At 37.0% G+C, this 24878-nt stretch overlaps 1 long non-coding RNA gene across 1 annotated transcript in view; it reads left to right on the plus strand.

Moving 5' to 3' along the window:
• LOC129643146 (uncharacterized) overlaps positions 1 to 24878 on the plus strand; it is a 560931-nt gene that overhangs the window by 347536 nt on the left and 188517 nt on the right. The window contains exon 11 of the long non-coding RNA XR_008710107.1: positions 22637 to 22868. This is a non-coding gene — a long non-coding RNA (uncharacterized LOC129643146). The remainder of the gene's footprint in view (positions 1 to 22636; positions 22869 to 24878) is intronic.

The following is a 24878-nucleotide window of genomic DNA, read 5'->3' on the forward strand; positions in this document are numbered from 1 at the left end:
TTTTAAGCCAACTGTTTTACTCTCCTCTTTCACTTTCATCAAGAGGGTCTTTAGTTCTTCTTCACTTTTTGCCATAAGGGTGGTGTCATCTGCATATCTGAGGTCATTGATATTTCTCCCAGGAATCTTGATTCCAACTTGTATTTCTTCCAGTCCAGCATTTCTCATGATGTACTCTGCATATAAGTTAAATAAGCAGAGTGACAATATACAGCCTTAATGTACTCCTTTCCCGGTTTGGAACCAGTCTGTCGTTCCATGTCCAGTTCTAACTGTTGCTTCTTGACCTGCATACAGATTTCTCAGGAGGCAAGACAAGTAGTCTGGTATGCCCATCTCTTTCAGAATTTTCCACAGTTTTTAGTGATCCACACAGTGAAAGGATTTGGCTTAGTCAATAAAGCAGAAGTAGATGTTCTTCTGGAACTCTCTTGCTTTTTCAATGATCCAGTGGATGTTGGCAATTTGATCTCTGGTTCCTCTGCCTTTTCTAAATCCAGCTTGAATATCTGGAAGTTCATGGTTCTTGTACTGTTGAAACCTTGCTTGGAGAATTCTGAGTATTACTTTGCAAGTGTGTGAGATGAATGCCATTGTGCAGTAGTTCGAGCATTCCTTGGCATTGCCTTTCTTCAGGATTGGAATGAAACTGACCTTTCCCAGTCCTGTGGCCACTGATGAGTTTTCCAAATTTGTTGGCATACTGAGTGCAGCACTTTCACAGCATTATCTTTTAGGATTTGAAATAGCTCGGCTGAAATTCCATCACCTCCACTAGCTTCGTTCATAGTGATGCTTCCTAAGGCCCACTTGACTTCACATTCCAGGATGTCTGGCTCTAGGTGAGTGATCACACCATCATGGTTATCTGGGTTGTGAAGATCTTTTTTGTAAAGTTCTTCTGTATATTCCTGCCACCTCTACTTAATATCTTCTGCTTCTGCTAGGTCCATACCATTTCTGTCCTTTATTGTGCCCATCTTTGCATGAAAAGTTCCCTTGATATCTCTAATTTTCTTGAAGAGATCTATAGGCTATATAAATCTCATGGTATATAGGCAGCAGATTTAAACTTGTTATACAGTAGTCAGTGTTTTGGATGAGAGGCAAAATAAAACTCCCCCAAATTTGTGGTTTCAGGAGAAAAACTTTTGAAAAACTTAGATACTATGAATGCAATCTAATACCAGTCAGATTAACTGATGATGATCTTGTTTTTAATGTATTGCAAAAATCTTCATCATGATTGCTTCAGAAGGATTTCACCATCTCTGCTGAATTTTCAGATGTTCCCCATAGTGCAATTCCACTTGGCTGTACACCCATTATTGTCTTATGGCCTCTATGTGACCTCCAGTGGGATTTTTTTAGAGGTAATTCCTGATAAAAAGAAAATCCCGAGTCCCTAAGAACCCATATCACTATAGCAATCCATTCTCCCCTATTAGGGAGATGTGAGTTGCAAGGCCCTTAGTGAATAGCTTAGTGGAGAGAGAGTATTTGCAAACAAGAAAAAATAAGCAGAAAATAGAGAACAGGCTATAGCCACAAGTTAAATCGAGGGACACAAATGAGAAGCACGGTCAGACATCACTGGCGAGAAAGGTCACTGTAGTCGCAAACCCTGGGGACCAAGTGTGCTGCCCTTTGAGTTCATTCTCTCCATTCAGTACTGAGTGGGGGGCCCCTGTATGCAAGAAACAGTGATAGACTCTAACATAGCAGAGACTGTGACCCCAAGGAGTTTGCAGTCTAGTGGAGATCAGAGGGAAAACCAAGTTGTGATGCATTATGACAAAGTCTGAGTAGAGGAATGTTCAGCTTCCACATGTCAGAGGGGAGGGAGCTTATCATGGTTGGGAGCATGAAGAAGAAATTGCTGAGAATAACAGATAAGCAATTCATTGAACTAAGGAAGCATTAGCTTTGGATAAATACCCAGAAGTGGGACTGCTGGATCATATGGTAGTTCTATTTTCAATTTTTTGAGGAACCTTCGTACTGTTATCCATAATTTCTGCACCAGTGTACCTTGACACCAACACCATACAGGGGTTCCCTTTTCTCCCTACCTTTGCAAACTCTTGTTATTAGTATTTCTTGTCATTTTGATGGTGATCATTCTAACAGGCATGTGGTGATCTCATTGTGGTTTAAATTTGTATTTCTCTGAAGATAAGTGATGTAGAGTACCTTTTCCTGTACCTGTTGGCTATTTGTATGCCACCTTTGAAAAAAAAAAAAAAGTATTCAAGTACTCTGACCATTTCAAAAATCAAATTTGTCTTGCTATTGAGTTGTACAATAAATGAAGACAGGATGTAGTCGAGATCTATACATTCATCGTAGCATTATTCACAATAGAGGAGATGAGGAAAAAAACCTAAATGTGCATCAGTAGATGTATAGATAAGGAAGATGTGATAGTGTAATGCAATATTTTCCAGCCATGGGAAAGAAGGAAATCCTGACATTTGAGACAACACAGATTGACCTTGAGAGCAGTATACTAAGCAAAATAAGTCAGAGAAAGACTATTACTGTGTAATATTATTTATATGTGGAATCTGAAAAAGCTGAACACCTAGACTGAGAGTGGATTGGTGGCTGCCAGGGGCTGGGGTTGAGGAAAATGGGGACATGCTGGTCAAGGGCACAAACTCCCAGTTATTAGCTGAATAAGCTCTGGGGATCTAATATCCAGCCTGGTGATTATAGTTAATGATACTGTATTATACACTTGACAGTTGCTAAGCGAGTATATGCTAACATTCTCACTACAAAAAAATAAGTGGTGATTATGTGACATGATGGAGATGCTCGTTAACACCACAGTGCAATCATTTTGCAAGATTATAACTGTATCCAGTCAACACATTGTACTTCTTAAACTAACTCAATGTTCTAAGTCAGTTAGATAAAGCTGCAAAAAAAAAAAAAAAAAAATTGAGCTTCTAGTCTGTGAGAATTCTTGTACAACCTCAATGAAGTATGCTAAATTTGAGGATAAAGTCCTTTGGGAGCTAAAAAAAATTAAAATTTACTCTTCCCCTAGGATAGAGAGTTTCAAGTAAATGCTCCAAAAAAGGAAGGAAACAATTGAGCTGGGTGCATTTTCTTCATAGAAATAACTTAGCTAAGCTGTGTAAAGAGCACCAGTGTGGAGATCAGAGGATTTCCATTCTGCCAAGACCACAGGAGGGTTTCCCTGATGGCTCAGACAGTTATCTGCCTGCAATGCAGGAGAACTGGGTTTGATCCCTGAGTTGGGAAGATTCCCTGGAGAAGGGAATGGCTAGCCACTCCAGTATTTTTTGTCTAAAGAATTCCGTGAACAGAGGAGCCTGGTGGGCTACAGTCCATGGGGTCAAAGAGTCAGACATGACTGAGCAACACTTACTTACTGAGGCCAAAGGAAGCAGGAGTGAAGGGAAAGGAAGTCGATGAGGCTGGAAAGTTAACTTGGGGTCTGATAATTTAGCCTTGAGGCCACTTAGACAGCTAGAAGTTAACCACCAAGTGGTTGATACGAAATCCATGGACATAAATGATGTCTTCAAGAGAGAAAGTATATATTAAAATTGAAGAGCTAAGAGTCAAGGAAGACTAATCTGCTTCCTTTCATAAATGTACTTGAGAAGGCCAGGAAGAATTGCCTGCATTAAGTGCTAATTTTGCTAGTCTTCACCTATGACATGAAGATTATCGATGTTCCATCTGTAGGTCTTAGGCATAGGGGTTTTCCCAGCAGTGGGGATGAATTTGCACTAAATGTCAAAGCTGCCTTGTTATCACCTTTTCAAGAAGGTTCGAAATGATTAAGAGTTGTTGGTTGGTGTTTAGACATAGTCAGAATTCAGAAATAGGCAAAGTTGTTTAGTTTCCACCAAATTCAATAATGAAGGGAAAAAGAGAGAAAGAGATGTTGAGAAGAGACCACATAAAACAAATTAACTTCACCTTTGAGTTACAAATCGGTGTATATTCCAAGAAAATGTAACCTATTTCTAATTCAAATAATTATAACTCAGCAAGTCCAGGAGCTAACTGGCTTAGATCATGAATTCCTTATTCCCAGATTCACACTTGAATTGAAGAAAGTAGAGAAAATCACTAGACCATACAGGTTTGATCCAAATCAAATCCCTTACAACTATACAGTGGAAGTGACAAATAGATTCAAGGGATTCGATCTGATAGACAGAGTGCCTGAAGAACTCTGGACAGAGGTTTGTGACATTGTACAGGAGGCAGTGATCAAGACCATCCCCAAGAAAAAGAAATACAAAAAGGCAAAATGGTTGTCTGAGGAGGCCTTATACAGCTATGAAAAGAAGAGAAGTGAAAGGCAAAGGAGAAAAGGAAAGATACACCCATTTGAATGCAGAGTTCCAAAGAACAGCAAGGAGAGATAAGAAAGCCTTCCTCAGTGATCAATGCAAAGAAATAGAGGAAAACAATAAAATGGGAAAAATTAGAGATCTCTTCAAGAAAATCAGAGATACCAAGGGAACATTTCATGCAAAGATGAGCACAATAAAGGACAGAAATGATATGGACCTAACAGAAGCAAAAGATATTAAGAAGAGGTGGCAGGAATACACAGAAGAACTATACAAAAAAGATCTTCACAACCCAGATAACCACGATAGTGTGATCACTCACCTAGAGCCAGATATCCTGGAATGCAAAGTCAAGTGGGCCTTAGGAAGCATCACTATGAACAAAGCTAGTGGAGGTGATGGAATTTCAGTCGAGCTATTTCAAATCCTGAAAGATCGTGCTGTGAAAGTGCTACACTCAATATGCCAGCAAATTTGGAAAACTCAGCAGTGGCCACAGGAATAGAAAAGGTCAGTTTCATTCCAATCCCAAAGAAGGGCAATGCCAAAGAATGTTCAAACTATGACACAATTTCACTCATCTGCTAGTAATTTCACTCATTACTAGCAAAGTAATGCTCAGAATTCTCCAAGCAAGGCTTCAACAGTATATGAACCATGAACTTCCAGATGTTCAAGCTGGATTTAGAAAAGGCAAAGGAACCAGAGATCAGATTTCCAACATCTGCTGGATCATCAAAAAATCAAGAATTCCAGAAAAGCATCTTCTTTTTTGACTATGCCAAAGTCTTTGACTGTGTGGATCACAACAAAGTGTGGAAAATTCTTGAAGAGATGGAATACCAGACCACCTGTGTTGCCTCCTGAGAAACCTGTATGCAGGTCAAGAAGCAACAGTTAGAACTAGACATGGGACAACAGACTGGTTCCAAATCAGGAAAGGAGTACATCAAGGCTGTATATTGTCACCCTGCTTATATAACTTATATGCAGAGTAGATCATGAGAGATGCTGGACTGGATGAATCACAAGCTGGAATCAAAATTTCTGGGAGAAATATCAATGACCTCAGATATGCAGATGACACCACCCTTATGGCAGAAAGCGAAGAAGAACTAAAGAGCCTCTTGATGAAAGTCAAAGAGGAGAGTGAAACAGTTGGCTTAAAACTCAACATTCAGAAAACCAAATCATGGCATCTGGTCCCATCACTTCATGGCAAATAGATGGGGAAACCTTGAAAAACTTTATTTTGGGGGGCTCCAAAATCACTGCAGATGGTGATTGCAGCCATGAAATTAAAAGATGCTTGCTCCTTGGAAGAAAAGTTATGACCAACCTAGATAGCATATTCAAAAGCAGAGACATTACTTTGCCATCAAAGGTCTGTCTAGTCAAAGCTATGGTTTTTCCAGTGGTCATGTATGGATGTGAGAGTTGGACTATAAAGAAAACTGAGCACCAGTGAAGTGATGCTTTTGAACTATGGTGTTGGAGAAGACTCTTGAGAGTCCCTTGGACTGCAGGGAGATCCAACCAGTCCATCCTAAAGGAAATCAGTCCTGAATATTCATTGGAAGGACTGATGCTAAAGCTGAGATTCCAATAGTTTGGTCACCTGATGTGAAGAACTGACTCATTTATAAAGACCCTCATGATTGGAAAGATTGAAGCTAGGAGGAGAAGGTGATGACAGAAATGAGATGGTTGGATGGCATCCCCAACTCAATGGACATGAGTTTAAGTAAGCTCCGGGAGTTGGTGATGGACAGGGAGGCCTGGCATGCTGCAGTCCATAGGGTTGCAAAGCGTCGGACATGACTGAGAGATGAAAATCAACTGAACTGAAAATTGGATGTAGCAAGAAATATAGAACCCCAAATACCTTGCAACTTCTTTTCTGAACCTGAAATCTCTTTTATTGGCAGTCAGAGTTCATGTGTTGTGGACTCAAAGCCCTGGGAGACTGAGTTTTGTTCCTTGCAGTGGCATGGCGAACTATGTTCTTCTACATCAAATTCTAAGAGAGAGAAGATTCTTTTCAGATCATTCTGAATATTAGGCAAGTATGTATAAACAGTAATTTCTGAGAACACAAATGAATAACTGTGAGTCAGTTTCATTCTTCTGAGATATGCATCAGAGGGAAACACAGAACAGGAAAGAGTTTTGCTAAAATAATAATGAGCACAGCCCTATGAAAGAGCTACTTTGGTTCTTTCAGACTGGCTGACTGCTTAGGGGGTGACCCTGAGCAGTTACTGAAGCAAACAAAACAAAGATTTGAACTAAAAGATAGTGAAGGGAATAGGAAGACAGAGGGTAAATAGTTATGTATTTCTCAACTGAAGCTGTGAACATTCTTTTCTTATCTACAACTGGTTGCATATATTTGCATTTAGTCTTAATACACAGTGGTCGAACAATAGCTCATATAATATAGATGACACCTCAGTTTAACTTTTGTTCTTCATTGATGGTTTTTGCAATATATTGTTGTTTTCACCCACATTCATGAATGTGACAATCTCTCAGTTCTGAGAATAAAAATACTTTGACCCATATTCATCTGTAAATGAATTTATTAGAAAGCTCTGGATATTCCCTAGATATTCATATTGGGAACAACTGATTTCACTTTATCCTTTGTTGTCGTCTCAGAAGATTCATAAAGAAAGGCAGGGGCTGTGAGAATTCATACATCAAGGGTTTTATGCATGTCACATGTTCCTGAAAAATACTTAAGTCCTGCAGAAAACTTTCTAGAAAACATTTTGCTGTTGCTAAGTCGCTTCAGTCATGTCCAACTCTGTGCGACCCTATAGACAGCAGCCCACCAGGCTCCGCCGTCCCTGGGATTCTCCAGGCAAGAACACTGGAGTGGGTTGCCATTGCCTTCTCCAGTGCATGAAGGTGAAAAGTGAAAGTTGAAGTCGCTCAGTCGTGTCTGACTCACCACCAGATAATTGCAATTTGTTTGCATTTGAAACAAAAATGTATTTGCATTTGAGTCAAATTGAAAGCAATGCTAAAATCTTCAACTTGCCAAGACATAAAGTCAGAAATGAAGTCTGTACAAGAAAGAAATAAAAATCATTTAAAATGCAACATTTATCATTTCAGAAAAAAGCATATTCAGTATAAAGACAAATATCTGTGCTGTATAGATGGGGCTGATAATTTCCATTATTTGTTCAGTTTAGAGAATCATGATGAGCGATGGGTGGGAGAGTTGCAGTTTTCAGCAAATTCATAGTTTTATTGCATCTTTTCAGATGAACTTTAAAATGAGAAGTTGTGTTGCTTACTTTAAGGTTTTAAAAAATAGTTTTATTATAGATAATGCTGTGGCATATAGGCTCCACACTGCCTCCAATGCTTCTTCTATTTCCACTGTCAGGACCTTCATTTAGGCTCTTATTCTATAAATTTGAAATATAGTTGAATTAAACTATTGTGTTAGTTTTAGGTGTACAGCGCATCTGTTCAATTACATTCTTCAGATTCTTTTCCCTTATAGGCTATTATAAAATATTGAGTATAGTTCCCCATGCTATACAGTACGTCATTGTTGATTATTTTATATATAGTGTTGTATGTGTATTAATCCCAGCTTCCTAATTTATCCTGCCCTTTCCTCTGGTAACTGTAAGTTTGTTTTCTATGTCTGTGAGTTTTTGTTTCAGAAGTAAGTTCATTTGTATCTTTATTTTTATTCCACATATAAGTGATACCACATGATATTTATCTGGCTTACTTCACTTAGTATGATAATCTCTAGGTCCATCCATGTTGCTGCAGATGGCATTATTTCATTCAAATGGCGTTATCTTTTTTAGGGTTGAGTTGCTATTCCATTGCATACACGTGCCACTTCCTCTTTATTCATTCATCTGTTGATGGACTCTTAGTTGCTTCCGTGTCTTGGCTGTTGTACACAGTGCTGCGGTGAACATTGGGGTGTATGTATCCTTTTGAATTACGATTTTCTCTAAATACATGCCCAGGAGTGGGATTGCAAGAGTATATGGTAGTTCTGTTTTTAGGGTGTTTTTGTTTGTTTTTCTTTTAAGGAAGCTCCATACGCTTCTCCATAGTGGCCGCACCAGTTTGCGTTCCCACCAGCAGCACTGTGGTCATTACACTTCAGCAGGCCTGCTGCCCTGGCTTTTATTCGTCCCTCCAGACTGTTTCCACCTTTCTCTCACTTGTTTCCTACTGCAGGAGGCTGGTCTTTAGAGACTTGCATTAATGATCTCTCTTGCTCTATGCCTTCTGACTGGGCTCAGCCAGTAGAAAAGTTGGGCAGGTTATCAGAAGATACAAGAACCGTGAGACCGGGATATTATTCACCAGCCCCTTTCCTACAGAGTAGGGGCGATGGCTGTCCTCCTCTCCCAGAGGCCAGAGCCCCTCTTCAGCGTCCCGCCCCCACAGCTGCAGTTGCCTAACTTTGCTTCTTTGAGCCCAGGCCTAGTGATGACTTTCTGTTGCTGCCAGGATGCTTCCACATCCTCCTTGGTTCCCAAAGCCCTGCACACATCTCTGTAAATAGATTCTTTATTAAACTGTCCTCCAGTGTCCTGTTTGAATAGGTTACGTGGTCCCTGCTGGGATCCAGCAGCCTTGAACTAAGCCAGGTCTTACGTGATGGCAAAGTACAGACCATGACTAAGCAGTGTCTTCATCTACATTCTGTGAAGAGGAACGTAGTATGATTAAAGCCAGTCCCCCAAGCAATGTCTCTTGTTAACCCCTCAAGTATTGGCCTGGCCACTCTACCCTCATGGGACACACCCCAGTCTGAATTTGGCAACTTGTTTCATGTATGATAATTTGTAATGATTGTTAGGACTACTTGCATAAATAATAAAATTGATAAAGTTTTGCTGAATTTAGATGATATGAAGCATTTATTTAATAAGCCAGACATCCAATCAAATTTTTTTCAAACTTTAAACTTTCTGTTTTATAATGGGGTATTCCCTTGTGGCTCAGCTGCAATGCGGGAGACCTGGGTTTGATCCCTGGGTTGGGAAGAGTCCCTAGAGAAGGGAAAGACTACCCACTCCAGTATTCTGGCCTGGAGAATTCCATAGACTGTATAGTCCACAGGGCACAAAGAGTCAGACACAACTGAGTGACTTTCACTATAGCTGATTAACCAAGTTTTGGATGTTTCAGGTAAACAGCGAAGGGACTCAGCGATACATATACATTTATCCATTCTCCCCCCAAATTCCCCTCCCATCCAGGCTGCCACATAACATTGAGCAGAGTTCCCTGTGCTATAGACTAGGTCCTTGTTGGTTGGGCCTTCAGTCAAGGTTTCTCTTAATTACTAACCTGACAATAACTTGACAAAAACGTTTTTCTTTTTTTTTTTTTTACATGAATAGTTGAGATAATCAAGTATATGATGTGATTCTAGAATGGGCTTTGGGCTGAGCTGATCTCAAAGAAATGATTCATATTACTGTATCAGGTCTCATCTTGCAAACCACATATTCATCACACTGATAACAGCAAAACAATATTCAAAACAGCTTGTGTGGCCTGACATAAAATATTTGCCTAATAATGTAATTCCTTCTCATGGGGACTTTAAAATTTAGTTAACATAATTTCTTCATTATCACTTATGTGTTAATAATTCAGACATTATTACTCTAATTTTTCTTGATTCCTAAATCTTAGTATTTGTTTCAACTTTTAATTCTTAAGTATGCGTTTACAATTGCAATCTTTTCTCATAGGAAATAGGCAATATTATATTATAATAGACTAGTAAAATGAAAATGAATAATAGAAGGCAGATATTTAGACATTTATAAAAAGTATTTTCATGAAAACATAAGATAAAATTGTTAGAAATAACTTACAATTATTCTTTATGATAAAAGTTGATATATGATTACTTGCCTGTTTTGAGGTAGGGCATATTGTGAAAAAGTTAAAAAAAAGTGTTAGTCTCTCAGTCGTGTCCAATTTTTGGCAATCCCATGGAGTGTAGCCCTCCAGGCTCCTCTGTCCATGGAATTTCCCAGGCAAGAATACTGGAGTGGGTTGCCATTTCCTACTCCAAGGGATCTTCTCGACCCAGGAATCAAACCTGGGTTTTCTATACTGCAGGCAGATTCTTTATCGTGTGAGCCACCATAATTATTCTTTATGATGGAAGTTAATATATAATTACTTGCTTATTTTGTGACAGAGCATATTCTAGCAACAATATAATATCTACTTTTAATAGACTGATTTGGCTTATAACTTAATATAAAGTTCTTTGAGATCCTCAGAAGAATATAGATATGTAAATGGAAATTAGTAGAAAATCTGTGATGTCCTGATTGTAATATATATAATGTCTATATACTCATATCCCACCACACTTCCTTCCTTCCTGTCTCATCTAATACAGGTCATATTTGTATTTACTTTGCAGAGAGTACAGAGCATAACTCATGAAATCTTTCTCTATTCTTCATTTCTTTTAATTATTGAGAATGTCAGATCTTTGTGAAAGGCACTAATGTTGACATTAATTTCTATGTATTATACAGACATCTTTTATAAAATCAAACATTCTGAGTCTTCTAATTTGGTCAAAATTTTATATGTTACATTATTTATTATTGCTAAAATTTTGCAGCATTATGATAGAAATTCACACTAAATTCAAGGAGCGAGCCTTCATTAGTATTCATACAACTTGAATTCCAAATTCTTCACAAATAAAATCAGTTAGAGGGCACAGATGAAAAGGGGACATATTAGACTTTTTCTGTGGAAAAGAAGCAGTCAGGATGCAATGAAGAAACAGAAGCCTTGCTCTGATGCAGTGTGTGTGTGTGTGAGTGTGTGCACGTGCATGCGCACACTCACTCCTGAGATTTCATTTGAAAAAGCAAAGGAGTTTAATTAAATGTGGATTGAGGTTCCCAACCACCAAGTCAAACCCACGTGATGATAGATGTAAGTAGCTTTCTAGCTCTGAGACCACACACTTAATCCATCTATATTTTTCAGCTGCCAGAAATTAAATAAATAAATAAATCCCTGCACTTAACATTTACTTGATGCCTTGCTTTTTAAAGGCTGAAATGGCAAGTCAGAGGAAGGGAAACATAGCTAAGTAGGTCATGGTGAAAAGGCCCCCGTCTGTTCTGGGCCCCCTCTCTCACTCTTCCTGAGAGATTGGCCAATAGTGTGCTCATGTTCATACTCCCTGGTATCAGCATAGTGGAGTCTCTAGGGGCTATTACTTCATTGCCCATATATTTTAAATGTAAATTAGAACACCTACTGAAGTGAATTGAAAAGAAAAATCAAAAGATCAATTTCACAGGCCAAAGGAGAGCAAACTCATAATATGGATATCTAAACAACAGAGTACATAAAATAGCAGGGATGTCAGGCAATTTGCCCACAAATTATATATTCTGTAAAGTCTATTTGCATATGCTGCCACGCTACCCTTGTAGTGCTTTGTTTTGTTTTTTTCCTCCAGTAGTTTTAGGGCTCCATGGAAATTGAGCCTGTGCAGTTGATAAAAGCCTTCTACGATACACCTTCAGTTAAGAATTGCATTAGCATAACAACACATGTTACAGGTAGTCACCTCAGTGTCATGTACTTTTTGCAATCCGAGTCCGCATGCCCTGTGGCAGAAGTTCCTGGATGTGCCTAGGGAGAACAGAAGATTCCTAATGAGAATGGCCAGGGCTCTGATACCTTGTTTTGTTTTTGTTTTTTATCTCCTCTGGGTCACATTCCAAGTAACATCCATTTTAAAAAAATTTGAAATATAGTTGACTTGCAGTATTGTTAATATATTAATTTCGGGTGTACAACATAGTCGTTTGATAATTTTGATAGAATATACTTTATACACAGTTATTAATATTATGTTAGTAAAATATTGACTATGTTCCCTGTCCTGTACAGTCAGTCCATCCTTGTAACTTATTTATTTTATACCTAACACTTTGTATCTATTAAACCTTTTCACCTATTTCTACCCTTTCCCCACCCTCCTTCCCTCTGTCATATTTGTGAATCTGTTTCTGTTTTGTTTGTTCATTTGTTTGATTTTTTTAAATTTCACGTATAAGTGAAAACATACAGTATTTGTCTGTCTCTTTTCACAAAGCATAACACTCTCCAGGTCCATTTCTATTGTCTCAAATGGCAAGATTTCATTTTTAAAGTTGATATAAGGCATAGACTTAGTGATTCTATGTATACACTTTGGAGTAATGTGTATCTGGGTGTGAGTTTTGATTGTACCATTTGCCTGCCTCATGGATGGTCAAGTGACTGCACACCATGAAGTTTTTCTCATCTGTAAGTGGAAATAATGGTCATTATTAGCACTTAACCCATGGGGTGGTTGTGAGGATTAAATTAAATTACGTATGTAAATATTTTAGCCAGCTACTTTCTGCCCAGCTAGAAAGTAGCTGTTTTCATAAGTAGGTTCATTGTTGCTTTTCTTTCTTCATCTCTCCTTTGCTTCTAATCAAGCCTCCACACTGTTCATTTCCCTCTCCTGTTTTCCCACTTGTGTTTTTTAATCCATAGGACAAAAGTACACAGTCCTCCATGTCTAGACTCAGGCCTCATTCCAGGGTCGCCTCCCATCTGTGCCCCCAGATCCACTGAGATTTTCATCGTCTTCACTGCTGAGGGGCCTCTCCTGCATCCATGTTTTTTTGTGTGTTCGTCTCCCTTCTGACTGAACAAACTCTAGCTTGCTTTCTAGGACTTCACTCAAGTGCCACCTTCGCTTCTCCACCTAGGTGTCTTTTTTCTTTATATTCTCACTGACCTTGACAGCCTTGATCTCCTAGTACTATAATTGCTGCCTGTATGTCCATGTCTTTCACCAGATGACACTAATCAGAGATCAGCTTCAAGCATCTCTGGATTTTTGTTCTTTTCATTTTCATGCTCCTGTCCTAATGTACTGACAAGTCATACCACAGGAATTTAATATGTGCTTGTTAAATAGAGGCCTGGATACCTATGGCACTGAGATGGGAGACAGCGTATCCTTCTATTAAATTCAATGTTGTGCAGTGTTGTATTGCATATTTGAGGGTTGCTAAGAGAGAAGATCTTAAAAGTTCTCATGACAAGGAAAAATATTGTAACTATGCATGGAGCTGGATATTAACTAAACTTCTTGTGAGTGATCATTTCCTAATATATAAAATTATCAAGTAGCTATTTGGGGGCTTCCTTGGTGGTCCAGTAGTTAAGACTCTGCCTTCCAGTGCAGGGGATGTGGGTTTGATCCCTAGTCAGCTAATTTCCCACTTGCCTTGCAGCCAAAAAACCAAAACATAGAATAAAACCAATAACAATAAAGACTTTAAAATGGTCCACAACAAAAAATTCTTTAAAAAAAAGTACTTAGGTTGTACACCTGAAACTAATATAACTTACATGCTGATTATATTTCAATAAAAATAGAAGCAAAGCAAAAACCTTGCTTGACAACCCTCCCCCCCAAATTCAATGTATGTTCATGCACTATTCATGAATAAGATAATTCTTGCTCTTTAGACTTTAAATGTCTTCAAGAAGAAATGAACATGTAAACAAATATAATTGCAATATAACATTCAGTGAAAGAGGCTGTTACGGGAGCTCTAGAAAGGATCACTTATTTCAACGTGAAAAAGTTAAAAAAGGCATTCTGAAAGCAGGGAAACGTGTTTCAAAAGATCATCTCTAGAGCACTATTGTTTATCCTTCTTAAAAAATTTGCAAGTGTAACAAATTGTAAACATATGATCAATAAGGATGTCTCTGAACTTAATGTTCTATTTAAAATAAGCAACTATATAGAGAGATTATTAGTCTTGGGTTACAATTTTGAATAATTCATATTAACATATTTTTAGTACTAAAAATTAAATTGACCATAACTGCGTCTTTGATAGTTCAGAAGGCCCTTCAGAATGCCGGGGTGGCTCGAGGTCAGTGTGAAATTATCTCCTAACACATAAAGAAAATGGTTACTTGAACAGTTTGAATTATCTTTAAGTAAGCATTTACTGAAACATCTTGAAATTTGCCACCCAATACACAGGACTACCTGTGATAGCATAGCTACCTGTGTTCCCTCTTTTCGAAATTTAAGAAAACAACTCTGTAGGACAAGATATGTGGAATTTCTGCAAATTTCCAGAGATGACCATTTCATTAACTTTTATCAAATTATTTAAAAAATTTATTCAATTTGCAGAATTCATAGATGGAAAGATTTCAGATTAATCACTAAGGTGGTGACTAGCTAGAATAAATTTCCATTAAGAATTGCACTTCTGTAACTCTTGCTGGGTTGGCAATTCTTTGAGAACTCTTTCATATTAGATGTCATTCATATAGAGAGAAGACTCAATCCTGAGCCATCTTTCTTAGCATTTGTTTTTCCTCTGTGCTTTGTCTTGTTGTCCAGTCATGTCCAACTCTTTGTGACCCCATGGACTATAGCCTGCCAGGCTGCTCTGTCCATGGAATCCTCCAGGCAGAATACTGGAGCGGGTTACCATTCTCCAGGGGATCTTCCCAACCCAGGGACTGAACCTGGGTCTCCTGCTTTGCAGGCAGATTCTTTACTATCTGAGCTACCAAGGAAGCTCCTTTTGCTCTACCAAATCTTATCAACAAATATTTATAATTACTAATTGGGACTCATGTTTTTTCCTAAAAATTTTGAAGAGTTTAAACATAAATATGTAGTCAACAGTGCCATTACTGATACCTGTAGGAATATTGAGAGTCAACCAGTCATAGAACATTAAGTAGTAACAGAAGTAACAGAATCTTCTGTATTTTTGGATGTATGGATTATGGATTATACATATTTTGGTTTGCATACATGTATTAGCCATATGTATTATGGCTAAATTATTCACCAAACTGAGATATATGAGAAACTAAGGAAATTACAGATCAATATAAAGAGTTAGTTAATATCCATAAACGTCTTTTTACTTGGCTTTTAGAAAACTAGCATTGCTATGTTTTCCTTCTGTTCAATAAATGTGAACACCCTCCCATGCCTACTTCAGGGTTCATCAGGAGTAGAGATCACATGATTACATAGCAAATGAAAATATTAAGTATCACGTGAAAAGGATTGATTTCACTGTGTTAATGTCAGCCCTTCCAAAAACAACAGCAGCCCAAGCAGAGCATGAACACAAACAAGCAGAGGGCACCAGCTTCTGCTGCTTTGTTCTGCAGGCTCCTGGCTGGCGAGTCATCTGCAGCACTCTGATTATAGCTACAAGCGTCCAAAAGCAGCTGTGGACGGAAATAAGTTTTAATTCTGAGTGAATAAAAAAAAGACTCTTCTAAAAACATTCATTTTACAGTACACAGTAGCCTGGCAAAAATAGCAGCATTCTTTTTATATCCTCATTCTCATAAAAATGAAGACAATAATTGGAAAATACACAGTAACAAGCCATTATTCTCCCTTTCTATCTTAATCTGCTTCCAGAAGAGGGAGGTGAAAGAAAGCTCTTTTTGTGTGTGAATGTTTTATTTTTTTTATCCAATAATATAAAAATGCTCTAAGTTTTATAGGTTTTAAAAAAATTTTTCATGGCTTAAAAATCAAAATGACTTAAAACGGGTGTAAGTGGGACACAACCACATTTTGTGTTTCTGCCGTATCCTTCAGTGTTTCTTTATATATGAAGATATATTACTTCTCCACTTTGCTAGCAAAAGATTGCATACTACAAAGATTGTTCTATACCTTCCTTTTTTTGCCTATCTCTTGAAGGTTTCTTCCATATCAATATAACTGAATGTTTGCATAGTATTCCATTTTGTAGATATGCAACTTTTTCTGCATTAATTATTTTTAAGGGTAGAGAGATGCAAGCTGTAATGTTCATGTTTCTTAAAAATAAAAAATTTTAGGGACTTCTCTGGCAATGCAGTGATTAAGACTCTGTGCTGCCAATGCAGCGGGGCACAGGTTCAATCCCTGGTTAGGGAATAAAGGTCCTGCATGCTGCGCAATGAAGCCGAAAATAAATAGACTTTGTCAGAATGGATTAAAGAAAAGCAAAATCTAGCTACATGTTGTATGTAAAAGACACAGAAAAGTAAAACTAAGTTAAAAAATAAATAAAAGCTTTTAAATCTGATGGAAATGTTAGATCAAAGGTGAAAACAGAGTTTAAATACCCTGCTCTAAGATTTTCAATGAATGGTACAATCACAAATTAAGAGATGATAGTTTCATGTTCATATTGCAAAATAGTATTGGTTTTGTATAAAAAGCACCCACACATGCAGTTTATATGTCAGTATGACAGCTGCCATCTCTAAATACAAAGAATATGCAAGAACTGGTCACAAAAGCACTTTGCTTTGTAATGCTGTATACTTTTAATGACTTATGTTAATAGTTTTTTCTTCCTTCTAAATTAATAAACTCCTTATCTTCTATGTCTTTGTAAATACGGGGCAGAACTGAAGGTGTTGGGAATTTGCAAAGGTGGTTTAGTGTTTGTGGCAATAAATACTTTTCTTAATATTTTTCAGGCCATCATATGTTATTTTCTTGATATTCTCTCGGATTATTTGAACCACTAGTTCTTTCTGTAGAGTAATTAAATTAAAACCAAGGATATCCACATAATTCTCAGAGTATGTGATGATGTTCATTAATAAACAGAGAAATGCAAAGGAGAAAAGAACTTTTAAGAATCTGTCATCTTACAGATAATTTAAGTACAGAAAAGTTAAGCAAAATTGTCCAGTACTGTATAGAGCTGAACCAGGAGGATTTGATTTCAGGAATGCTGATTCTGATGGATCCCCTTGTTCTTATGTGCCGCTACTTCATCAATAGTTGGTAGACAAACTCTGTAAGCATCAGAGCAGCTATTAATGGACACAGGGAGACCATTTGGCAGACTCTTGCCACGTTCTAAGGCGCTGGTGGTGGCTTGCACCAGGTTAATTAGCAAGCTTGAGAGATGATCGTAATGCAGACAAATTTTAAAGGTAGAACAAATAGGATTGTCTGATGGTTAGAATGTGGAGTGTCAGAAGTAGAAAGATGCCAAGAATAACTTAAGTTTCTTTGGCCCAAGAATTGAGGAAAGTGGAATTGTCATCAGCATTGTTGAGAATGGCTGAGTGGAAAAAAAAATGTTAGAGGAAAATTCGGAGTTGAGTTTACTTTGCTATTGTCACAAAGATGGCTTGTAGCAAAGCATTCCAAAAGCTGAATGGATTTAAAGAACAGTCATGTATTCTTCCTTACTTGACTGTTAGCTGGCATCATCTGGCAGGAACTGAGCTTGCCTGGGTGTGGCTCCAGCCTATGGGTTAGGACACAGTTGTTCCACTGTCTTCTTGACTAGCAGGATGGTTGAAGTATATTCTTAGAGGGCAGAAGAGTTGATTTTTCTTAAAGCCTAGGCCTAGAACTTGCACATTGCCACTTCCCACCATGTTCCATTAACCAAAGCAAGTCACCCTATCAAGCTCAAAATGAAGGGACTGTTGGTAGAAGGCCAAGTGCAAGGATGGGAGTCTGGAGTTCATGGAAGCAGACTGGGCTTCACAGAGAAACCAAGGCATTATTAGTGTACAAATAATATCTAATGCTAAACGATTGGATGAGATTAGCAAAAAAGTGAGTGTGATAGAGAAGAGGTTCAGGGTCTGAATATCTTGGAACCGGAAAATTTATATGGTCTAGGTGAGGAGGAAGAACTCAAAACTGAGACTGAACACTTGCTGCAAAAGAGGTCAGATGAAATCCCAGAGAGTGTTATGTCCTGGAAGCCAGGTGAAGAAAGTGTAGAAAATGTGATGGACTTTGTCAAATATTGCATATAAGACAAGTAACACAGGGGTTGTAGGTGACATTAATGAGAATAACGAGACAAAACTCTGATTGGACTAAATTTAATAGAAATAGGAAAATAGATGAATAGAAACATTTTCAACTCATTTTACCATGGACATGGGAAAGAAAGTTGGGGGGGATTCGAAAAAGGGTAAACTGGGGCTGAAATATTTTGTGGAAGTGTGTCAAAGTATTAGCCTCTCAGTTGTATCTGACTCTTTATGACCCCATGGACTGTAGCCTGCCAAGCTCCTCTGTCTGTGGAATTCTCCAGGCAAGAATACTGGAGTGGGTAACCGTTTCCTTCTCCAGGGAATCTTGCCTACCCAGGGATCAAACCCAGGTCTCCTGCATTGCAGCTGGATTCTTTACCACCTGAGCCAATTTTAAATTGGCCAGCTTGGATCACATGTCCATCCCTGCCACTTGTGTCTAAGAGGATAGGGTATTGAAATTGGTAATGTCTGCCAGCACCATATTTCTCGAAAGAGTTAAATGTGAAAAATATTCAAAAGAAAGAGAAGAGAGTAAAATTAAAGCAGACCAAAGTAACAGGGCACAAAAAAAGCTTCCTTTTCAATAAAATTTTTATAGTAATATAATATAGTGGGTAGTATGGGTAACAATACATCATTATGTTACTTGGGAATTTGGCGACAGGGAAGAGAAAGAAGTGAGCCAACATACTAAGAATATTAAAGACCTTGAATCCAAAATCCATAAATCCTACATGTTCTCTGAATTTATTTTATTATTATTCTTTTCTCACCAACACACTGCTATACCCTCTTTTAAATTGGTAGAGTTCATCACTGTAGACATGTTCTGAAAGGTGGCTCTTTTTAGATTAGGAAGTAGTAAATTCAGAGGAAGTGTTTTGATAAAGTAGGCAGTTGTGGCTTGTATCATTTAAATGACGCAGAGAGTTGAATAGTGGAATTGCTCAGTGGATGTTATGAAAAAAAGTTGATTGGTAAGGTATTATCACCCTCCCCAAAGTACTGGAGCTCTGATACCATTATATAATTATTCAGCTTCTCGATTCACTTGAAGATATGCACACCACTTCTAATGAGCAGTTTGAATAAGAGAGGGGCAAATTGGAAGAGAGAGAAAATCAAAGTGGATGTCTATTAATGCAATGCACAATTCAAACAGGACAGATATGGGGAAGAAGAAAAGTTAACAAAAGATGTCAGCTCCTTGACCTGAAACAGAAATCTTGGTATTCATCAAAGGCAAGAAATTATACCACAGGAATCCTTTAACATATTTAAATGTCTTTTCAGCAGAAGTCTTAAATCTGAGTCTACTCTTAGCTCTAGCTAGTTAACTTGGAAGCAAGACACTTACTGTTTCTGAGCCTTGATGAATAAATTTCAAAAACTGTAAACTGATATGAAACAATTATTGCTCTTATGATATTGTACTATATATGGTCATGTGATATGTGTATGTATATATGTATATATTAGATACATATGTGACATGAGCCGAGGACACTTTATTTTATTTTGCTTGGGGTCTGTGCACTGCTTATTAACTGTAGCCTCAAGGCAACATGCTTGGCCTCTCTGAGCTCATGTCTCTTCTTTTGTACCCGTGCAGAATTGTTTGGAAGCTTATACAATTACGTACAATTTCTGCCACATACAGATACTTAAAGCTAGAAATTCTTAATATCATTATCCTCATATAGTTCATATTACTTGGCTTTAAATGTTATTATCTATTTGAAGATTTGGAATCTTGCAAACCTTCCACTCTGCGTTTTTCATTCTAAAGTACAAAGAGGGGTGATACTATGTACATTTCTACTGTTGGGCTTTTTATCATTATCTCTGCATTGCTAGCACTGAATGCAATAGAAAGTTTGAACTTACTGGGAAAAATTGTGACCCAAAAGTAGAAATAAGTCATATCAAGTACTTCTCAGAAAAGTGTCCTGTGAGAATGAATGGTTCCACTTCTGCTGCTACAGAACACTAGGCTTGAGGGAGCGTGTTCTTGTAACAGCAGTGATTTTTCTAAGTAGATCAGGATCTTCTGTCAACTGTGAAAGAAACCCATCTTCAACTCTGTTTACCATCATTTCTGGCAGAAAAATGTAGAAGGACTCTGTGGTCTCCTAAAGATTCCTTTAAAAATTAAATGATACTGGCAGAAATATGGAAATTGGATTAGCAAGCAACTGCCAAGCTCATGATCATACATTTAAATAAATGATGAAACACTTAAATATAAATATTATGATACATAATTCAAGTGTTTTCTTCTGATGTAATTTTAATATAACATTTTGTGCTCATACTTGAGCATAGTTTCCATTGCATTCTTGTGAAACTATTTTAGCATCTTTATTGTCTAATTGATATACCATTTGAAATTTACAAGCCAATGGTTTTTAGTATATTCATAGAGTTGTACAGCATTGCCAAAATTTAAGTTTGAAACATTTTTATCAACTCAAGATAAATCCCATATCTATTGCATTCACTCCATAATCCTTCCTCCCCCGTTCCACAAGTCCTGGGCACTAGGCTAATATTCTTTCTTTATAGATTTGCTTATTCTGAGCATTTTATATGCATGGGTCATACATTATGTGTCCTTTGTAACTTCTTACACTTAACATAATGTTTTCAAGTCCATTCATATTGTAGTATGTATTGGTATTTTATTCCTTTTGTCAAGTAACATCTAGGTATTTATTCAGCTGTTCATTATTTTAAAAATGTGTGTATTGGTTCCACTTTTCGCTACTTTGGATGTTGCCACTATGAACATCCATGTACTCACCTTTGTGTGAGCATATATTTTTAGTTATTTTGGGTATATACCTAGGATAGAAATGCTGGATTATATGGTAACTCTGTTTAACATTTTGAGGAACTGCCAAAATAATTCCAAAGTGGCTGCACCATTTTAAATTCTCATCAGGAATGAATGAGGTTTCAAACTTCTCTATGTCCTTGTCAATACTTGGTATTGTCTGTATCTTTGTTTACAGCCAGCCTAGTGGGTGTCAGTTATTATCTTATATGGTTTTGAGTTGCATCAATTTTATTAGCATCAGAGAACAACATGTACTAGAGGGACTATGGTTCAGGAGAGGAGAGAGCCTTGAAAAGATGAGCTGGTTAGAGGACATTTTTTGGAGAGTATTTACAATGTTGGATATGGTGGTCTGAGAATATGCTCTTGGCCTGAGGCTGGGAGCTATCATGAGAATAGGAATGAGCCAGACATAGACGAGGTCTTAATTAAACTGAAACCCAAGCTTTACTCAGCTCAGTTTTAAGGTGATCAGCTCCTCTATTTGTCTAGCAGAAGAATGTAAAAAAGCTCTCAAACTCAACATTTAAAAAATATATATTATTTTGCTCTTAAAGTTATTTCTATATTTACTAATATAAAGAATCATGTAATAAATACCAAGAGAAAGAATTGACAGACCTAAAAGACCTATAGATGATTTAAAAGTTATAATCAGCAGATAAAAACAATGTAACTATTAATGTATTCAAGAAAAAAGGAAAAAACAGGAAATAGATGAAAAGATGAAAATTTACAAGATAATTGGATTCTGTAAGATGAGTAAAGTATTAGAAAAATTTGCATCAGATATTGAGAATTCTTATTACTGAATTTAACACAAGAATATAGATATCAAATGTCAAAATATACAACTAATTTTTTTTTCCCATACTCTTGGATATTGAGTCATGTGCTTATAAAAATTCCTTGGGTCCAAAGCAGGAATAAAATTATAAATTTAACAATATTTATACCAAATACCAGTGAATACATAGCCCATTAAACGTGTAAGATGTAACCAGTGAGAGGTTTAAGAAGAAATCGACTATTTGAGTGCATATTATAGAAAATAAATACCAAAAAAAAACAATGATCTAAACTTGATCTCAATAAGAGTGGAATTTACTAAAATACTAGGACTTCCCTGGCAGTCCAGTGATTAGGATGCCGTGCTTTCCCTGTGGAGGGTCCACATTCAGTCCCTGATCTGGAAACTAAGATCCCACAAGCCAAACTGGTGCAGCCAACCCCCCCAACCCGCCCCAAAACAAACAAACAAACAAACAAAAAACCAAAAGAATTCACTAAGATAGAAAATACAGAATAGAGGAAAATTAACAAAGGCACAATTTGGTTTATTTAAAAAAAAATAAAAGTGATAAACTACTATCAGGACAAATCAATGGGCAAAAAAAGAAAACACGAGTTAACCAATATAAAGAAAGAAAAAAGAAAACTTCAGCATAAAAACTAGATTCACTAAAAAGAGAATGCAAACATGTTGTGAAAGAATTAAAGTGAATGTATAAATTAGGAGTGTGAAGTCAAAGTGTAAATTAGGTCTTGTCATTTTTCTTTTCAGAAGTCTGAAAACTTTCCCATCGTTCTGAAGATGAATAAGGGCAAGTAGGATCTGCTCTTCTCCATAACTTCAGCCTTTCTGCTTGCTCTTCTCAGCTGCAGCCAGACTGGCTACGGACATCCTTCAGTTCTTTAGACACACAGAGTTCTAACCAGTGTCGGCATTTTCACAGACGCCGGCGTGTCTGCCTTTGACTGCGTTAGATGAAGAATCTTGAATGGGCCTCTTCTGAGTAAGCGTGAGCATGTATTTTCTATTTTGATATCTTGGTTTAACATGATATCATTTTCTGTGATATAGAATAGTCTGTGTGTGTGTGTTAGTTGCTCAGTCATGTCCTATTCTTTGCGACCCCATGGACTGTAGCCTGCCTGGCTTCTCTGTCCATGGTATTCTCCAGGCAACAATACTGGAGTAGGTTGCCTTCCATTTTCCAGGGGATCTTCCTGACCCAGGGATCAAATCTGGGTCTCCTGCATTGCAGGCAGATTCTTTACCATCTGAGCCACCAGGGAAGCCCTTGGTATAGACTATAGAATAGTCTATATCATAATCTCTATATTATTGCAATGAGTCCTGTAATTTATTTTTTGCATTATATTAATACAACTATTATATAGTGATTTAAAATATAGTCAATAAATCTTTATAATATATATTTATTTATAGTAAATTTATTTATAGTAAATAAATCTTTTCTACATAAAAGTAGAAAAGAGAAAGCAATCCATAATCCAGTCTTCCAAAAGAAAAGCAATATTATTGAGTACAGTTTTATGCTGTATTTTTATATAATGTAATTTAAAGTAATCTTCCACATTATACTTTTTTATGGGTCTATAATATTCCGTCACATGGTAATACTAATGCATATATATGGAATTTAGAAAGATGGTAACAATAACCCTGTATACGAGACAGCAAAAGAGACACTGATGTATAGAACAGTCGTATGGACTCTGTGGGAGAGGGAGAGGGTGGGAAGATTTGGGAGAATGGCATTGAAACATGTATGATATCATGTATGAAATGAGTTGCCAGTCCAGGTTCGATGCACGATACTGGATGCTTGGGGCTGGTGCACTGGGACGACCCAGAGGGATGGTATGGGGAGGGAGGAGGGAGGAGGGTTCAGGATGGGGAATACATGTATACCTGTGGCGGATTCATTTCAATATTTGGCAAAACCAATACAATATTGTAAATTTTAAAAATAAAATAAAAAAAAATGTTTTGAGTCTTCTTGATTCTAAAGAATTCTTTGATAAACATCTTCTTTCATGAAGCATTTTCTGAATTTAGGATTTTTTCTTAGACCATATTCCTAGTTGTATAACTGTTATGTCCAAAAAATGTGTATAATTTTGGAGTGATTACTACATAACACCAAACTACTCTCTGAAGAATTGTGCTACTGCCCACTTCATTAGAAAGAGCATGATGCCCCTTCCTATCACTAGATTTCTTCAGTGTTTTAAATAGCTTCTGTTGGGTAATAGAAACCATATTTTAAAGAAAATTTTCTGTTTATTTTATTACAAGTACTTTATGTAGTGGTTCGTAGTTGCGGTGCGTTTTCTTTTGTATGTTTGTTTTTATTCATTTTTCTGTTGCAAAAAAATTACCTTTAGATGATAACTTTGCAGACCACTTGAAATCATCAGCAGTTAAGTGACATGGCCTACAGACATAAAATAGAAAGTAATGGATAGATGCCTTTTAGAAGAGAAATGGGTATTAGTTTTCTATGAAAAGTACTTGAAGTGACTTTCAAAATAGTCATCAAATAGTTTATACAAACTAACAATTCCTTAACTTGTTTTTTTTTTTTTTTAACCACCCCTCTTGTAAAGCACTATATTAAACATAGTTAAAAGCACAGAGTCCCTAAGGCATATCTGCTCTATAATGGGGAGAGCTTCTTGATAAAATTGTTAATTAGCAGCTTATCAAGATATCCATGTCACTGTGTATTGTAAAATGCCCATGGGCCAAATATAAATTATTCATAAATTAACATAGGAAAAGCAAAAGCTAGATCAGCAAGTTGAAGGTCTTATCTACCTGTTATGCTGAAATGCTAATCAACCCATGGTTATTAAAGATGCATATAAATAAAAAGAATCTCTTCCGAACAAAAAATATGCCTTATAATATACTTTCATTAGCTTAATAAAACTTCCAAATTAAATTTATAAAATTGTTAAAGGTCAGTCACAGTTCCTCTTTGGTAAATCTAAAA

Source organism: Bubalus kerabau, chromosome 2 (assembly GCF_029407905.1).
Source record: "Bubalus kerabau isolate K-KA32 ecotype Philippines breed swamp buffalo chromosome 2, PCC_UOA_SB_1v2, whole genome shotgun sequence".
Lineage (NCBI taxonomy): Eukaryota > Metazoa > Chordata > Mammalia > Artiodactyla > Bovidae > Bubalus > Bubalus kerabau.